The sequence below is a fragment of the Lissotriton helveticus genome, chromosome 9, assembly GCF_964261635.1.
Source record: "Lissotriton helveticus chromosome 9, aLisHel1.1, whole genome shotgun sequence".
Taxonomy (NCBI): Eukaryota; Metazoa; Chordata; class Amphibia; order Caudata; family Salamandridae; genus Lissotriton; species Lissotriton helveticus.
In genome coordinates this window covers 57896272-57914507 of record NC_136070.1, presented here as the reverse complement: position 1 = coordinate 57914507, position 18236 = coordinate 57896272, and the positions used below count along the sequence as shown (strand labels likewise).

The window sequence follows — 18236 nt, the reverse complement described above, 5'->3', positions numbered from 1 at the left end:
GTGGCCATTAGACAGCGTCTTTCTTTTCACTGTGCTAAGCCCATTACCATTTTCAGGACTGTCCTTCCAGTCATCTGATTGTCTTGGTTTTCATTTGGGCTCTATGGAGGATTTCATGGTTTTCCTGCTGGAATTCAGTGCTTCTGTACTCTTTCCATAGTAACCCCTGGATATCCTTGTGCTTTTGATGGATTCTCATCCAGATAAAGTCCCAATGTTCAGAAGCATTTGTTTTGGGAGGTTCGCTTTGGATCAGGAGCCTCCTGTCATTAGCAGTGATTTTGTGGCCTCTTCAATTTTAGGGAAGATACCTTCATTGTGGAAGTTCTGTGTTGGCTCATTTTTGAGAAATCCCATGTGGAAGGGAGGCCCTATGGTCTAGTGCCTGAGGTGCAGACTTTAAACCTTTGTTTTTAAATTTAGCTTGAAAACTTGGCCAGCAAATCACACGGATGCCCTGTGTCTCAATTTGTAAGCAAGTGTTTTAATACGTCCAGTGTTGCTACAGAGTGGGCTGCCTAAATCACACATTCATCAGTACTGCCACGCAGGACTGGAGAGACAAGCTGGTAAACAAAGATGCAAAGAAGGTTTATTCCAGGTAAAAACAAAAACTGGAACCACATGTCGGATACACACACACACCTCACACCTACTTAATACCTTAATCATTCTAGATTTGACATTCACGCCCAAGCAACATTGAATACCAAGATATAGTACACCTCCCTCTTCCACAGGAAATCTAATATAAGAATAAGATGAATAAATGTGAGTTGCAAGTATTAAATTAATGAAATAATAAAAGACTGCACCAGTCATTATCCACATAACCTGGTGATGTTCACTATCACTTAGGCAGGCTACCCATTGTGGCTCGAACACACCAACTCTTGAGAGAGGCTATCTTTAACATGAAGTAGCCACCATATTTTGCACCTGATGCATTTCACATCTAAAGTTTAGTAGACCTCTATCATGGTCGGAGAACACCTGCTTGCGTAAGTGTAAATCAAGTGTTCTTGTTGCAGCTGTGCATAGGCCTCTGCTACAATACATCCATCCTTCTACTGTTAAATTCTCCTATTATGTGTGAAAAGTAGGCCGTACTAGCACTTCCCTTTCCTAGATTGTGTGGCGATTCGAAGCAAGATCACAATTTATTTTCTGTATCGAGGAATCTTTCTTTAATCTCTCCTGAGATTTGCAGAACCCCTAGGGCATAGGTACAATTATGGAGATTCTTCTAAAAATATAATATTCTAAAGAAAATGCAAGAGCAGGAAGAAGCTGAAAGATCCAAGTAACCTTGCTGCTTGTGTATGGACTCTGTCTGTGACAAGACACCCCAAAAATGCCCTCTGAGTCGTAAGGTAACACCTGCAGCCGGCTATATCGTCTGAAGGTGGCTCTGCTGCCGTAGTGCCAAGGGGTGCCTTCTGGATCAGGGATTCACTGCATATATAAAGTAAGAGGAACAGTGATAGACAATTGACTTGGTGCCAATAGTTAAAAGTCAACTATGCTATCTTTTTTTTTTATGTGTAGCCATTGTGTCCTAATAATTGTGATAAGTATGCCCCCTAAGGCTGCTTATCTGAATTTAAAGGTAACCTATATAGCAGCCAGCCCACATTACTTGTCTGGCGTGCTTCCGGTATTCTAGCGAGAAATGCACCTTTGTATATAGTCTATACTTTCACCTTGGTATCGGAGTCCAGGAAACCATATTCATGTCTCACACTTGGTTCCTTACTCTGAAGGTTTATTTGCTCATGCTCAGTCTCAGTAGGGAAACAGAAGCATAACTTACATTCCATGGAACTCTGGAAAGCTCTGTAGATACACCTTTAAAAAAGGTAAACACTGTGTGCCTTTAATACCTTAAATACTGGCCATTATAGCCCTCATTCACGCAAGTAACACAATGCTGTAATTCACATATTTCATCTTGTATCCTATTGTTTTGTAACTTGCTCTTCGACTTCTTTGTACAGAGTATCATAAGAGATGGGTGCTTTTGCTGTAATGCAGCCCCCTCAGCTCTCTTTGTACAGCGCTCTGATACCATGGTGGTTATGTGTGCACTTTATAAAACACTATAAATAAAATAATGTTACTGACTTTGATTATGAAAACTGGCAGGGCATCTCATCCCTTCCTCGCAGTCGATAACACTGATGTGCCCACCATCTCTCACAGATTACAATAAGTAGTGACTCACCAGCAATGGGATCTGAGATTTGGCCTCCTTTGGGGCCATCTAAATCTGGGCGTTGTCTAGAGTTCCTGTCCAGAAAGAATGAGCTCTCTGATGCAATTGAGAGCCAGTGTTCTGAGCAGGAGCTAACCCAATGGTTGTGAAGCAGTATCCCATCTGGTGTCAAACACCAACTCGCCTGGGTCTGTCACTGTGGTGGCTCACACCATGTCCCTTACTTACTAGACTGTAATTAGTGATCCTGGTTTCGGTGACTGCTATTCTTCCTCTGCACCTTTAGCCTGGCGAGGCCAGCCTGAGACGCAGGTGGCCCTGGAGAACCTGCACGCCAGTGTCTTGGACCTGGCTGGTGCCAGACTGTCCGGGAAGTGGCCACTCGCCTGACCAGGCCATACTGAAGGGAGACCTTCTCCCCTCGAAGCTACCAACGCTGCTCTTGATGAAGGCAAAGCCCCCCAGGATTGCTCTATTGGCAGATACCTGGCAGCTTTCCTCTCTCATCTTTCAAGATAAAATGAAAAAAGCTGGCAAGGAGAGTGGGGGGGTGGGGGGGGGGGGGCGGTGTACTTTCTGATATTTGGCAGCCAAACTTTGGAACAGTTTGCTCCTGGAGAGCAGGATATTAAACTCTAAACCCTGGTTTAAAACGGATTTGATGTTTTTTAGGTTGAGCATAGGCAGCGCTTGTGCTGTCTCTTGAGACATGCTGTATCTACTCTCTGGGCTCTCACTACGTTCCTTGGTGAATAGTTCACATTTGTCCCACCTTGTGGCTGCTTGTTCTCGCCCTGGATAGTGACACTGTTACATGGATCAGTTCCCTTCGGGCCATTTCCGCTGTCTTCTCACCTCAGCGCCGCTCGCTTGTTTTATATTCAAACCGAAAATCCTGGCTTTGGCGCTTCCGCTCACTTTCCATGCAGTCCCAGTAAGTTACAGGGGAGCTGCGCGGATTCTCTTTGTTGATTGATGGATTGAAGAGGCTTTGATAATAATGGTAGACCGCATGTTACTGATTATCATGTCTGGGGACCAGTCTTTTTTGGGGCTATCATCTGCGAATTTAAAAACAAAAGGTGAAAGTGCAATTCTAGCAAAAGTGCCTGCCACTGGCAATTGCTCGGTCCTGCATTCTAGTTTTTATTTGTTGCCCGCTATGGTGCAGTTCTACACTGTGTCCACTCATATGTACATCAGAGTGGGCCTCACGGCTGTCAGAATCTCTGCTTAAACATGGGTGCGGACAAAGCCTTCGCACAGAACACATTTCAAGATGGCCGCCACAAAATTACTAAGCGAATAGCTTGGCTAAAGATGGCAAATTGGCAACCTCGCAGACTGCCGTAAATAGAGTATCCTATGTGAGCTGCCCTGCTTTGGCACATCATCAGCCATCGGAGGAAAGGTGTTTACTTCAGTCACGTGAGTACCACTGGGGTCTCCCATTCGGACTGTTGGAGGATGCCAAGGAAGCCATAGCTCAGCTTTGTAAGTTCCGGAAGCAAAGGTGGATGGCTGAGGAGTGGAGAGACATAACTATCTAAAACTGCAAGTTCAACACGCACTTGGGCAACAGTTTTTCCCATGAGCCACAGAATACAGCCCTTTATTTGTTAAGAACAGCAAGGCAACGGCCTTGAGGACGCTCTGGTTAGGCAGTACTTGCAGTTCTCTCATGTGTCAGAGCAACAGGTAGCTCCTGGAGCGGAGAACTGGCATGTAGGCCACATATTGAACAGAGTAGAACTCCAAAAAATAGAGGTATAGCCAGGGCACAAGTCTTATAAAAAAAGAAGTGGGGGATACTAACTAATTTAGACAGTATGCAAGTGAGATGTCGCATGATATCACGGTGCATGACATCGCACATGGCAACCCAGGAAGTGGCATCACAACCCACGACCTCGCAGGAGGTGACATCACATCTATCATGAGCCCATTTGAAAGCTTTACAGTGTTTTAGAAATAAGATTTTGCATTGGGGTTGTGCAAAGAAAGTGACGCAAAGTCTGTGCCTCAACTTATGTGTTCATTTTTTGATACCTTGCCACGAAGAATCCGGCAACAAGTAGAAATATGGCAGTAAATGTGTTCTGCTTAATTGGATGCAAAGTCTGCATTTTAAAATATGTTATGGGGTTTAAAGCACCTGCCGCAGAGCTCTTTGTGTGCCAACTAAATCTCGGGGAATAATAATAATTGCAAGATAATTGGTGGTTAACGTACCTGGTTGAGATATCTGTGTTATGTCTAGTCCCAGATTTGAAGCAAAGTAGCTTAGCAGGGCTAATATGTCTCATGCAAAGCACATTATGTAACCCACAGATGACAGATTTTTATTTTATGTAACATGGGTAAATAGATTAATGCTTTTAACACAGATCCTTTTGTTACTTGCAGTTCATAAATTGTAAATAAATCTAAAGTAGCACGGTGATCTATGATGGACGTGTGACCCCTATACCTTGTAACCCTCACTGTCTTATGTAACACATCCTGGATATTGATGTATGCACTTGTATGACTTAATGTCAATGTAAAATGTGTATGTGTGGTGTAAACTGATCTGACAGTCTGCAGTGAGATGAATAGCACTATGGAAGAGGTAGTCCTGGCAGTCCTAAAATGTCAGGGAAGCAGGCAGTACTGGCAATCCCAAGAGACCCTGAGTCAGAAGGCAGTAGGATTGGCTGTATTGTTTACCCTTAGTACCCTTTAACCCCTTCCCTGCGCCGCGAATTCCGCCAAGGTGCGGGGGGACTAGGGGGTGAGCGCGGCGCTTCCGTGCTCATGGCGAAACCACGCCATCATGAGTCACGGGCGGCGCTTGCTCATGACCGCGTGGTTCTGTCATGACCACGCCCGCTCATTAATTCGCCCGCACAGACGGGCAATTAGTGCCATGTGGGCGGAGCGGCCGCAGCATGACGGAACCACACCGTCATGAGCACACGCCGCCCATGGCAAGCAAGGGTTAATCAGTGAAGACTGCCAGTCCGAATATGCCATGAGGTAGAATGCTATACTGCAGGTAGAATATCATTGGGCAGCAGATGGTAATCCCAGTCTCAGAGTGCCTAGGGGCAATATGCATGTGCCTCCTGATGCATGCACATGCCTACAAAATCATGCAAACAAATAATTGCATTTCTTTCTTCTTTTGGCATTGCTGAAGAGAATCCACTTTTTGCCGAAGCTGTACATCATCGTCGGAAGGCATTGGCAAAGCCAATAAGTCCCAAATGTGACACCTATTGTCTTTGCCAATGTTTGTTTCCTTAGCTCTGGAATCCTCTGTAGTGAGTAAAAGATTGTTACAGCTACAGATTGCTCGGTTAAGCACCCTGCCCCAGCTCCGCAAGCTTTTAGGAGGCTTCTTACACAAGCACATATATGCGACATTGCACAAACTTTTTAAAAAAAATTTATGGAGGTCATTCACACACTAGTGGCCTTGGTCCTTCGCTTGCTATTCTACAGTAATTCTCCTCGCCTTTCTTTTTTCTGCCCCCGCGCCTTGGGCATTAACAGACCTGATCAACATGGTGGGCTTAGTGTGATTTCGCAAAACAGACTCTTCAGTTTCGTCATTTACACGTTGTGTTCTTTGTGACCTGTTTTTCCAGTAGCAGTGTTAAGTGGAAAGTGTGGCTCAATGGTTAGAGCGGCAGACCCTGATGCAGAGGTCTGGCCCGGGACCAGGGTTCAATTCCCGCCTCGGCGGGTCTTGGGCTCAATTTCCTCAGACCTGATAATTCTCGCCTTGGTGCCTATTCTATTCATGGGTCCCACTCTGCAACTCTGGGCAATAGCTTGCTTAATCTCCACAACAGCCCCAACAGCGCTGGGATGCCTGGCTTCACCTTGGGGGTGCCCAGGAGTGGACACTTCACAGGGAAAAGCCAGGAAGGGTTCCACAGCGGTATGCGTTACAGCGCCAGGACACCCCAGTTGAGGTATAAGTGCACTTTACAAGTACAAATTTCATTTCATTTCATTTCATCTTGGATGATACGTCATATTGCTGCTACCATCAGATTTAACAAACTTTAAGCCTGTGAAAAGTTTATTAGCTTAATTCTGCACAATTTGTATCATGTGCTCACCACATACATAAAACACACTCTGTAAATAGTGTATCAAGAGCTCAGTGCAGCCAGACACAGACTTTTAACAATGCTGCACAGTCTCAAATAGAAGATAACTATATCATGTGGCTTCATCTTTTCAATAAGGACTTTTGAAACTTTCTCCAAAAAGTGCATGTGTCCGTGTTTCATCTAGGTGGTGTAATGTCTCTGGTTAGCTCTGCTGATCTTTCTCTCACACTCCCACCAACCATGTCACCTTTCCCTTACACTCCCACTTGTCTCCTTTCTTCTCTCCCTTGCACTCCAACCGACTCTGTCATCTCTACCTCGTAATCCCACTGCCCCCTCACATCTCTCCATCACACTTCCAACAACCCTATTATCTCTCCCCACAGTCTTCTGCCCCTCTCATCTCTCCCTCACACTCCGACTGCCCCTCATCTCGCACTCCCACTGCCCCCTCTCATTCCTCCCTCACACTGCCTATCTTCTCCCTGTGCTGCCTGCTCACAAATGCTGCCTTCTTGTACTTCCTCACGCTGTGCACTCGTCCACCTCTGGTCCCCCCACACACCTCTCTGGGTGGCCCTCCGACTCTGCTCGGTGCTGTTCTCACTTATACTTTGAAACTGGAAAATGTGCACAGCCCGTCTCTTTCCTTTTTCACTCTTTGGAATCACACACCTTTCTTGGTCCGGTGCCCATCCTTGGTGCCCCGCCGTCAGCTGGTGGGTGGGCATTGCCTCGCTGAACATCTGCCTTACTTTAAGGTTAATAAGGTTTCTTTGGAAAGCGCAACCAGCTAGTCTCTCTCTCGCTCTACATGCACTCTTCCCGCCTAGCTCATGTGGTTGACTTCAGGTCTTTGAGCACAATTTCTTTCCCATGCCTTTTCAAGGTTTCCGTCCCTCAATCCCACACTCTCCTCCTTTTGTTGGGGTGTCTGCTGCATACACAGGAGCTCCCTCTTTATGAGTGTGTTGCCTGCTCTCCCCTTCTTTCTCTCTTTCTCACACACTTACTGCTCCTCTATCTAGAGTTCATTCACCCCTTAGTGCACAAATTACCTATCCCTCTCTTACTTCCTGTCCCTCTATTCTGTGCAGCTCTCACCCCACCTATCCACCATACCACATAATTCCACTCCACAAATCCTCTCCACACCACACAAATCCACAACTAACCATTCCAATCCAACTCGCATAATTCCTCTCCAAACCACATATCTCCACTTCACTTCATACCAAAACACATGGGTGAAAGACAGTCATTTACAATGCCAATAGCTCTAACTCTCACAAATGCTAGACCTATTGGCATGCCAATGCTTGTTTTTTGTAGGCAGGGCTAGGTGATGGTTAAAGGATGCCTCCTGATTAGCTCCAATAAGCTTTGCGAAAGCAGCTGTTCGCGCTCTAGAAGTAGTATTTCATTAATTCATGATGTTGAAGAAACTGCAATGGGAATCTATAGATCTCAGATCTCAGCAACAACTCCCCTTATGCATCTCACTAACCCTATCCCCAGTGACAGTGGGTACAGATTGGGAGTGGCGAGGCCTTGAGCAACGGAGAGGGTGATGTAAAAAAAGTACCTTCTCGCCGCTCTTCTGCATGTCGTCTCAGTCTCTCCTCTCTGGGGCCGGAACAGGAAGCAGCCAGGCTCCTTCCCAAAAGCCAATCACAATATTGCAATGCAGCGTTGTGATTGGTCTGAGCACCGTGGATTGGTGCTCAGCCAGTGAATAGGGGCCTGGGCATGTTCTCCACGCAAGCTGTAATGCAGCCTCCATGGGGAACATGCGAAGTGCGCAAGGCCGTTTTCGACGGTCCCAGAGGGCCGGACAAACAGTCATTGCGCACTTGGAGTGGGCAAACCACTCCTCCCCTAACCTGCTCTGAGAGCAGAGCAGTCCAGCCCGCCCTCGTAAAGCTGCACAGCAGGAACAAATACCATGATAATAACATTGACTTATTATTATTGTATTTTTCTTTCTTTCCCTGCTTTGCAGCAGTGGGGCTGCCACTGCCTATCCCTGCAGTCAATGTCTCGTGAACTGGACTTGGCTCCAAGCATAACCTCATTACGTCACCTTTCCTTCTGTCCTGACTATACATTTCTGCGCATCCTTCCTTGCAACTGAGCCTCGCCCACTTCTCTGCAAAATATTAAATCTGCAAAATGTTAAATCTGCTGTATTCGTTATCTGTGCTTTGTATTCACATTTCATGTACATTGTGGGGAATGCAGCCACACATAAGCTATTTAATAAAGTTACTAAAGACTATGGACAAGTGAAAAAATAATGAAAGTAAAAGCGAGGGAATTATTGCTATTATGGGTATTTTTTGGTTTGCCTGTGGAACAAGATACAAAAAATGTAAAAAGGAATAATTCACTCTGCAAGAGATACAGACAGCTAATTTGCCTGGGTATACAACTCTGTGCATCCTGCCTGTGTGTTCCATACTGCAGAATACTCGTACCAGCAACAGAATGTTGTGAAATGTAAAGGTCTATTCTGATTGGTGAAAAGTGCTGCAACAAATCACACTTGATCAGCTCAAGATGACTCACTTAAGGGAGGAGTTCCTTGATCAACCTTCTAGGCGGTAAATTGGTCTGGTCTCTTATCCAAAAAATAAGCCTGTTTTCATACTCAAATATGAAGATTAAATTAATTAAGGTACCTCCATAACCACACTGAAGAATCAAAGAATTGCAACATTAATCGTTTCCTTCCAGATGTGCTCATAGGTATCATTTCAAATGTTCTAATTAGGTTTGTATATAGTGAGTTAGTTGCTTCTGTCCTTCAGGCTTTGTCCTAGACAAATGGTCTTCAGGTGTTGTGTGCTGATGTCTTATGATATTGGAATTCTACATCTGCACCGTCTCTTTATGGATTGTCACTAGCCAGTGTGTTTATGTCTCATAAAGGTGCGTTGTGGAAAAACCCACCCAATTAAGATTCTGTAGGAAGCTGACATCTTGTGTCATCAACTTTCAAGTAATTCCTTACAAATCAAAAACATAGTGTTACAGACGTTGGTGATGCAAGGGCTGACACGTTTCAGCATCATACCTTAAACAAGCGGTGCCTTCCTCAGGACATAGAGGGTCCTACACACATTCTTCTCCCAATCCTTAGGAGTTTCATAATCTACATCACTTGCATAGGTCAAGTAACTGAGTGAGAGACCACAGACTGAAAGTGTTTGTCTGATTTTTAGTGTTAACTTTTGCAATTCAGTTTCGTTAGGAATTCTGTAAATAGGTCAGAGCACGACCATGTACATTAAAAGAGGAGCAAGTGTTGTCTTGAATGTGATGAGTGCTAACAGTAGCACATGGAAAGGAACTTTGTGAAACAAAACAAGAAGTAAGATAAATACTCTTTGCTCAGCGATGGAATGTGGATTTTGCCATTTGTAAACCAACTTTAGTTTGTTGTTCAAGGAGTTACATATCCTCGTATGTGTCTTGTCCCAAAGCTTAATGAAATAGGAAAAGTTAAATCCTACAGTAGCAACTGCGATTTATGCTACTCTAATTGTTAGTTGCATCATATCACATCATAAAGAGAACACCCGAATATATTCAGTACATATGTAGCTCTTAAATCCCTCTTAATGAAATGCACAGCTTTCAGATTTGCAAGCACTTTCCTACTTTTTTAGTGGATATCCTGCGACAGGTGCTGACCCCATTGTGCAAGATGCTGCCGCCGGAGCGCCATTTTATGAATCCTTATGTTGCAACGACATAGGGATACACTACCATAGTGACGTTGAGGTTCTGCAACGGCTAGACATAGAACACCAACATTGAAGCCATGGAGGGTCAAGGAAGAACCTGATTATGTTGAGACATCACAGCAAAAAAGTTCTTGATCCTAAAATAAAGGATGCAATGGTGTGAATGTTGCCAGACTGGATAAAGGCAGTGCATTGGGTTTCATATCTTTAAAGTGCGTCCACAGGGCAGCTGAGGGTCCTGCAGGCTCTAAAAAAGCAAGTGTGCTGGTCTGTGTCCAGTTGTAGAATATATCGTGAAAATGCAACTTTTACCATAGTAGTCCCAATAGGCTTATTTACTAATACTGTGATCTTCCGAGCACTCAATCATATATCAAAGAGTCTTTATATAGTTTTCACTATATCTTTTAATGTCCAATCTTCTTTCCAATTCAATCCAATTTTCCTCAAATGATTATTCGCAGCCAACGCACGTTTCGTCAAGTCCGTTTAGGACTAGTGACTTCCTCAGGGCTGCAACCCAAATACACACAATCAGATTTGAATTACACTCATTAAAGGTAACAAAACAAAATACTATCTACATTTTCCAACATAAATTAACTATTAATCATTCTTAATAGTTCCATCTGACCTCAACTTAGGTCCAATACGTGTTTACAAGTATTAACACACTGGTTACATAAAGAAGACCCAACTTTACCAAAACCGTGTTAATCACATCATTTAAATGCAAATCATATACATTACAAAACATCACAAGCTAGAATTGCATATGGGTCATATGCGAAATAATTTTATATAGGGTAAAAGGTTTTGGTCCCTGATAACACCCTTAGCTTACAGGTTCTCTGATATATCTCCACAAACCACCTGTCTAAAACTCACCTATTTCCAAATACGTGTCCACACTTAGTTTGTCCACATGTAGTAAACCCGATAGTTGTCAAGTATATATCTCCCCATCTGTAAATAAAATTGACAGATACTGCTGTCAAGTACTAAACACGATGTTAAACTAGTCAGGTAATAGCCAGTAGCTCCAATGTGGGCAATATAGTTGTAGGCAAACCTCTGATGACACTCACCAGATTGCAATAAAATTGTTTATCGAGTAGTCTAGACTCCAACATCCGAGTAGATTGTAATCCAAAATGTTTTCCAGTCAAGTGACTAAGTCACTACCTAAAGTAAAGTAACAGCGCAATCAGTACTCTAATTTAACATATAACGATGTGAGCAAAGTAACATCAAACTGCATATGTCTGTTCCATGTCTCTCACCTTGTACTTCTATATCAGCGTATCCCCTTTATTATATATGTCTTCTAGTCTCTCATGTATTCTCACATAATTTGCCCACGTGTTCGTGTCTAGTAAGATAAAATAACAGGATATACTTGTAGACTCCAAAACCGCTATAGTAAATAGTTACAAAGTAATACTCATGTCGCGTGCTTACCATCAGTCAGTCCGAAGTATTCCGACTTTGGCGTTCAGCACGGGTGCCATCTTGGAGTGGCAATTTATAGTAAATAACACGGGCGCCATCTTTTAGTGTCCAATATCAGTCTTTAGCGCGGGTACCATCTTAGAGTGACATTATTAACTAGTACATGCGGGCGCCATCTTATAATAGGTTTTGATTGACGTTGTAATATCCAACTAAAGTATTCAACGCGAGTACCAACTAAGTGTTATTTATGACCAGTATAACAGGCGCCATCTTATGAAGGGTACTAAATAACGTGAACCCAACGGATTCACAATAAACTCAATATCCCGTTTTAATTATCTCACTATTGTTTCGGACCATAATTATTATGTCATATTGTAGTTCTTCGTGATTGTTAATATTATTCAAATATTTGGACAAGTTACAAGAGAAGTTTGATTATCATTCTCTCAGTGTTATATAAATTATTGTAGCAACTATTCCTTGCTAACACTCTCTACAACCTGCAAGCCACAGGGGTCCCCAGGTATACCACCACCTTTCCCCGTAATCATCTTTACATAGCATCCATCAGATTTAAGTGTTCATCAAGAAAAGACAATTCCGAGAGATAGTAGGTTTAAAAAAATCAGAATCAATTCTGTACACGACCCCCATAGGTCAATACGTCAGTATATACTAACTATGTGGGTCATTATACTTTCTCATCATGTAGAATTATCAGTGTTGGGAGACATTTGTATACATAGAAAAAAGAGAACAAATGGCACCAAACATACAACTTATATTTTTTTCTACTGTTATCCCTACATTCTCAGCTTCCTAAGTAGAACTCATACTCATGGTCAACATTAAGACCACACTCAACCGCTTTGAGTCTGATCAACCAGAGTACCTCACGCTTCCTCAAAGCCAACAATCTATTGCCCCCTCGTGGGTCTGGTTTGATGTGGTCAATCCCATGATAGCTAAAGACATGTTGGTCCTTATTCTCAAAATTCTGAACAACGTGTGACGCAATTGGGTATCTTGTATCTCCATTCCTTAGGGCCCTAAAGTGTTCAGCAATTCTCTCTCTGAGCCTCCTCTTGGTACTCCCTACATAGATTTTGCCACACTTACATGAAATCACATATACCACATAGGCTGTGTCGCAATTTATAAACATGCCAATAGTATATTTACCAGAGTTATTATATTCAAAACACAGCATCTTCTTCATCGCCCATCTACATGATATACATCTTCCACATCTATAGAAGCCTTTGAAGCTGCTCAACCAATCTGCTTTATTTTGTTTAGTCGGGTAGCTAGGACTCAACAAGTTCTTCAGCGTTGTCCCTCTTCTAAATGTCACACTGGGTCTTTCATAAATAAACGGTTTCAAGTCATTATCTATACAAAGTAGGTGCCAATATTTGTTCAAGATAGTAAATAACTTAGAACTGTCCATCCCATAGTTGGTTATTAATCTAACCTTCTGATCTGCTGGTTTACCCGCTTTGTTTCCTCTGATCAGTGTAGTCTCTCTTTTCACTTTTTTCACTCTTGATACAGCTTTAGTAACTACATTCTGTCTGTAACCTCGATTAAAAAATCTAGATGACATATCTACTATATTCTGTTCAAATTCAATATCAGATGAGCAATTGCGTCTGGCTCTAATTAGTTCACCATAAGGTATAGCTCTCTTCTGATAATTGGGATGACAGCTCTCAGCATGCAAGATCGAATTACAACTTGTAGGTTTGCGAAACATCCGACTTTGTATCTTAGCCCCTTCCACATACAACTCCACATCCAAGAAGGTAATCCTCTGCATGTCATAGGAAGTGGTAAATCTCAGATTACATGTATTTTCATTTAAATAGTCGAAGAAACCTTTAAGTTTTTCGACTGTGCCAGTCCATATCATCAAGCAGTCATCAATGAAACGACCCCAGTAGTGTATATATGGGGTCCACTCAGTTCCCTCAGGGCCCCAGATTCGCTTCGCCTCGAACCAACCCATGAACAGGTTGGCGAAAGACGGAGCAAATCTAGAACCCATCGCAGTCCCCAAGCGTTGCCTGTACCACTGGCCCTCAAATAAAAACACATTATTCTCCAATACCAATTGAGTCATCCGCAAAATCATTTGGGTATGGTCAAACAATTCTGCCGGTCTTGCACTAAGGAAATGGTCCAATGCACGTATACCCATATCATGATCAATGATGGTATAAAGGGATACCACATCTAGTGTAACTAATACCATGCCTTCCTCCCATACAATGTCCTCAAGCAAATTCAGTATGTGCTTAGTGTCTTCAATAAAAGACGGTAAATTGTACACGTATTGTCTCAAGAAGCAATCAATAAACTCAGATAGTCGCTCAGTTGGGCCACCAATGCCGGAGACAATAGGCCGCCCTGGCGGTTTGTCCCGGCATTTGTGGACTTTTGGGAGAGTGTATAGGCAAGGTGATCTAGGCGTACTTAACATAAGGTAAAGATATTCGTCATGATCTAACAATGTTTGGTCATACCATTGTTTGATTTCGCCATTAATCCTAACAATTAGGTCTGGAATAGGATTGGTAGTCAATTTCTCATAATACAAGATTTCATTGAGTTGGGAGTGGATCTCATTATTATAATCAGTAGTATTCAACACAACTATGTTTCCACCCTTGTCTGCAGTACGTATTGTTATTGCTTTGTTGTTAATAAGCTCATGTAAGGCCTCTCTCTCTCCAAATGTAAGGTTATCTCGAGGTATTCTAGAACTCCCTAGTCTTGACCTATCCATTAACTTATCGATATCTGTACAAACCAACTTAAAGAATGTATCGATGGTGTTCCCTGGTATGAGCTGTGGCGTCCATTTAGACTTTACTCTTAATCCACTCTCTTCCCTCTGAAATCTTGATATCTCAAGGTCCTCGATAAGTGTCTGCATGGTTACTGGATCATCTTCCCTCTCAGTAAGTGATAAAAGAAGTTGGGTGTCTTTCAATTCTTGTATCGTAATTTCACTAAGAACTTTATTAGATGACTGTTTGTATTTCACTGGTACATTTGCAAAGTGTTTCCTAATTTTCAGATTTCTTACAAATTTAAAAAGATCTATTTTAAGCATACACCAATCTAAATTCGTAGCTGGACAAAAACCTAAACCTTTTTTAAGAACAGTCACCATATTATCAGACAATTCACAAGACGATAGATTGATCACTTCTATGTCACATGCAATGGGCTCATTATTAGTTGTCATTGTTTCCACGATCTCAGGCTCCTGATTCTTGCCCCTGGATCTCCTGCCCCCCCTACTGCCTCTCCTTGTCTTTTTGATTGTATATCTCGGTTTCTCAATTCTAAGTCCCGATTGCCCTTCCTTAGTCTTTGGACCTCCCCAAAAAAATTAGTATTCTCAGTAGTCGGGACTAGCTCTGGAGCATCTCCATTCTCACTACTGGAAATCACTGAAGATGCATCAGTATCACTCATCACAGGGGTGCCACCACTTGTTACGTTAGAGGAATCTTTTTTTACTAGATAGTCAAATCTCTTTGCAAAGGTATAGACCCGTCCTGTATTATAATCTCTCTCGTCCCTCTTAAGTTTATGTGCCTTCCTTTGCTTAATCTCCATTTGTAAGGTATTTAGTTTCTCATCTAAAACCAGATAATTCTTAACAGTAGGTTCTGGCAGGTTCATCTCTTTTATCTCTTCCTCAATTTTACTAATCTCCACCAGTAATTTTGCTATCTTCCTTTCAGCGTTATCGATAAGAATCTGTATAAGATTACGTGAGCTATTGTTTAATTCCTTTTCCCAAATATCATATAGATCTGGTTCCAAATCCTCATAGGTCGGTATTGTGTGTGATCTCAAACCCCGTGGAATCCTATTTAATGTCAAATATTGTTTTAAAGTGGCAGCATCCCACCATTTACTTAGCTCGGTGCGTTTTAATAGTTCAAGTTTCACGAATTTGGCTCTAAGACCTTCTTTCTTGGTACCTGCCGGAGGTCCAATAGCTTTCCTAATGGTACCTCCTGCAGCCAAATTCCCAAACAGCGTCTCGGCTTCCTTATCTCTATTCATTGTTTAACCTCAGCGGCAGCTCTAACACCACAAATACAGAAAAATTATTGGTAACGGCTTACAAGAGCGCACAGCACAGAGTCCAGGTATAAGTGATAAGGCAATAAATCTATTAGGTGCTCTGGAAGAGGTGGGGGACTGGTTACCACAGTCTCCAAGACAAACCAATGGTCCAAACAAATACTGTGATCTTCCGAGCACTCAATCATATATCAAAGAGTCTTTATATAGTTTTCACTATATCTTTTAATGTCCAATCTTCTTTCCAATTCAATCCAATTTTCCTCAAATGATTATTCGCAGCCAACGCACGTTTCGTCAAGTCCGTTTAGGACTAGTGACTTCCTCAGGGCTGCAACCCAAATACACACAATCAGATTTGAATTACACTCATTAAAGGTAACAAAACAAAATACTATCTACATTTTCCAACATAAATTAACTATTAATCATTCTTAATAGTTCCATCTGACCTCAACTTAGGTCCAATACGTGTTTACAAGTATTAACACACTGGTTACATAAAGAAGACCCAACTTTACCAAAACCGAGAGAATGATAATCAAACTTCTCTTGTAACTTGTCCAAATATTTGAATAATATTAACAATCACGAAGAACTACAATATGACATAATAATTATGGTCCGAAACAATAGTGAGATAATTAAAACGGGATATTGAGTTTATTGTGAATCCGTTGGGTTCACGTTATTTAGTACCCTTCATAAGATGGCGCCTGTTATACTGGTCATAAATAACACTTAGTTGGTACTCGCGTTGAATACTTTAGTTGGATATTACAACGTCAATCAAAACCTATTATAAGATGGCGCCCGCATGTACTAGTTAATAATGTCACTCTAAGATGGTACCCGCGCTAAAGACTGATATTGGACACTAAAAGATGGCGCCCGTGTTATTTACTATAAATTGCCACTCCAAGATGGCACCCGTGCTGAACGCCAAAGTCGGAATACTTCGGACTGACTGATGGTAAGCACGCGACATGAGTATTACTTTGTAACTATTTACTATAGCGGTTTTGGAGTCTACAAGTATATCCTGTTATTTTATCTTACTAGACACGAACACGTGGGCAAATTATGTGAGAATACATGAGAGACTAGAAGACATATATAATAAAGGGGATACGCTGATATAGAAGTACAAGGTGAGAGACATGGAACAGACATATGCAGTTTGATGTTACTTTGCTCACATCGTTATATGTTAAATTAGAGTACTGATTGCGCTGTTACTTTACTTTAGGTAGTGACTTAGTCACTTGACTGGAAAACATTTTGGATTACAATCTACTCGGATGTTGGAGTCTAGACTACTCGATAAACAATTTTATTGCAATCTGGTGAGTGTCATCAGAGGTTTGCCTACAACTATATTGCCCACATTGGAGCTACTGGCTATTACCTGACTAGTTTAACATCGTGTTTAGTACTTGACAGCAGTATCTGTCAATTTTATTTACAGATGGGGAGATATATACTTGACAACTATCGGGTTTACTACATGTGGACAAACTAAGTGTGGACACGTATTTGGAAATAGGTGAGTTTTAGACAGGTGGTTTGTGGAGATATATCAGAGAACCTGTAAGCTAAGGGTGTTATCAGGGACCAAAACCTTTTACCCTATATAAAATTATTTCGCATATGACCCATATGCAATTATAGCTTGTGATGTTTTGTAATGTATATGATTTGCATTTAAATGATGTGATTAACACGGTTTTGGTAAAGTTGGGTCTTCTTTATGTAACCAGTGTGTTAATACTTGTAAACACGTATTGGACCTAAGTTGAGGTCAGATGGAACTATTAAGAATGATTAATAGTTAATTTATGTTGGAAAATGTAGATAGTATTTTGTTTTGTTACCTTTAATGAGTGTAATTCAAATCTGATTGTGTGTATTTGGGTTGCAGCCCTGAGGAAGTCACTAGTCCTAAACGGACTTGACGAAACGTGCGTTGGCTGCGAATAATCATTTGAGGAAAATTGGATTGAATTGGAAAGAAGATTGGACATTAAAAGATATAGTGAAAACTATATAAAGACTCTTTGATATATGATTGAGTGCTCGGAAGATCACAGTATTTGTTTGGACCATTGGTTTGTCTTGGAGACTGTGGTAACCAGTCCCCCACCTCTTCCAGAGCACCTAATAGATTTATTGCCTTATCACTTATACCTGGACTCTGTGCTGTGCGCTCTTGTAAGCCGTTACCAATAATTTTTCAGGCTTATTTACTACTATTAAATATAAGAATATTTTTAGGAATGCTGAAAAAATCTAGCATTGTAAGAAAAGATTGAAAAGTAATCTTGCATTGCGGAAAGCTTAGCCCTAGGCAACAAACTACATAGGATCCCACCGGCACGCTCCAAAGTGAATCATGAGCATTCATTTACTTATGTTCGCTGACAAGCAATTCTTAAGAAAAATAAAGTCACCTGTAACCTTTAATTTTCAGAATCCCATAACCTTGGAGCATGACCGTAATCCCTAATGTATATTGAAAACCACTGAGGCATTTTACAGGTTTCAGTCTCATCCCTAAGTTAGATTTTCCTAGTTAAAGATCCAAACATGATTGCATGCAGT

General features: G+C 41.8%; 1 protein-coding gene across 1 annotated transcript in view; it reads left to right on the top strand.

Moving 5' to 3' along the window:
• LOC144782590 (formin-1-like) overlaps window positions 1–18236 on the top strand; it is a 119632-nt gene that overhangs the window by 57707 nt on the left and 43689 nt on the right. The gene's annotated exons all lie outside the window — the stretch shown is intronic.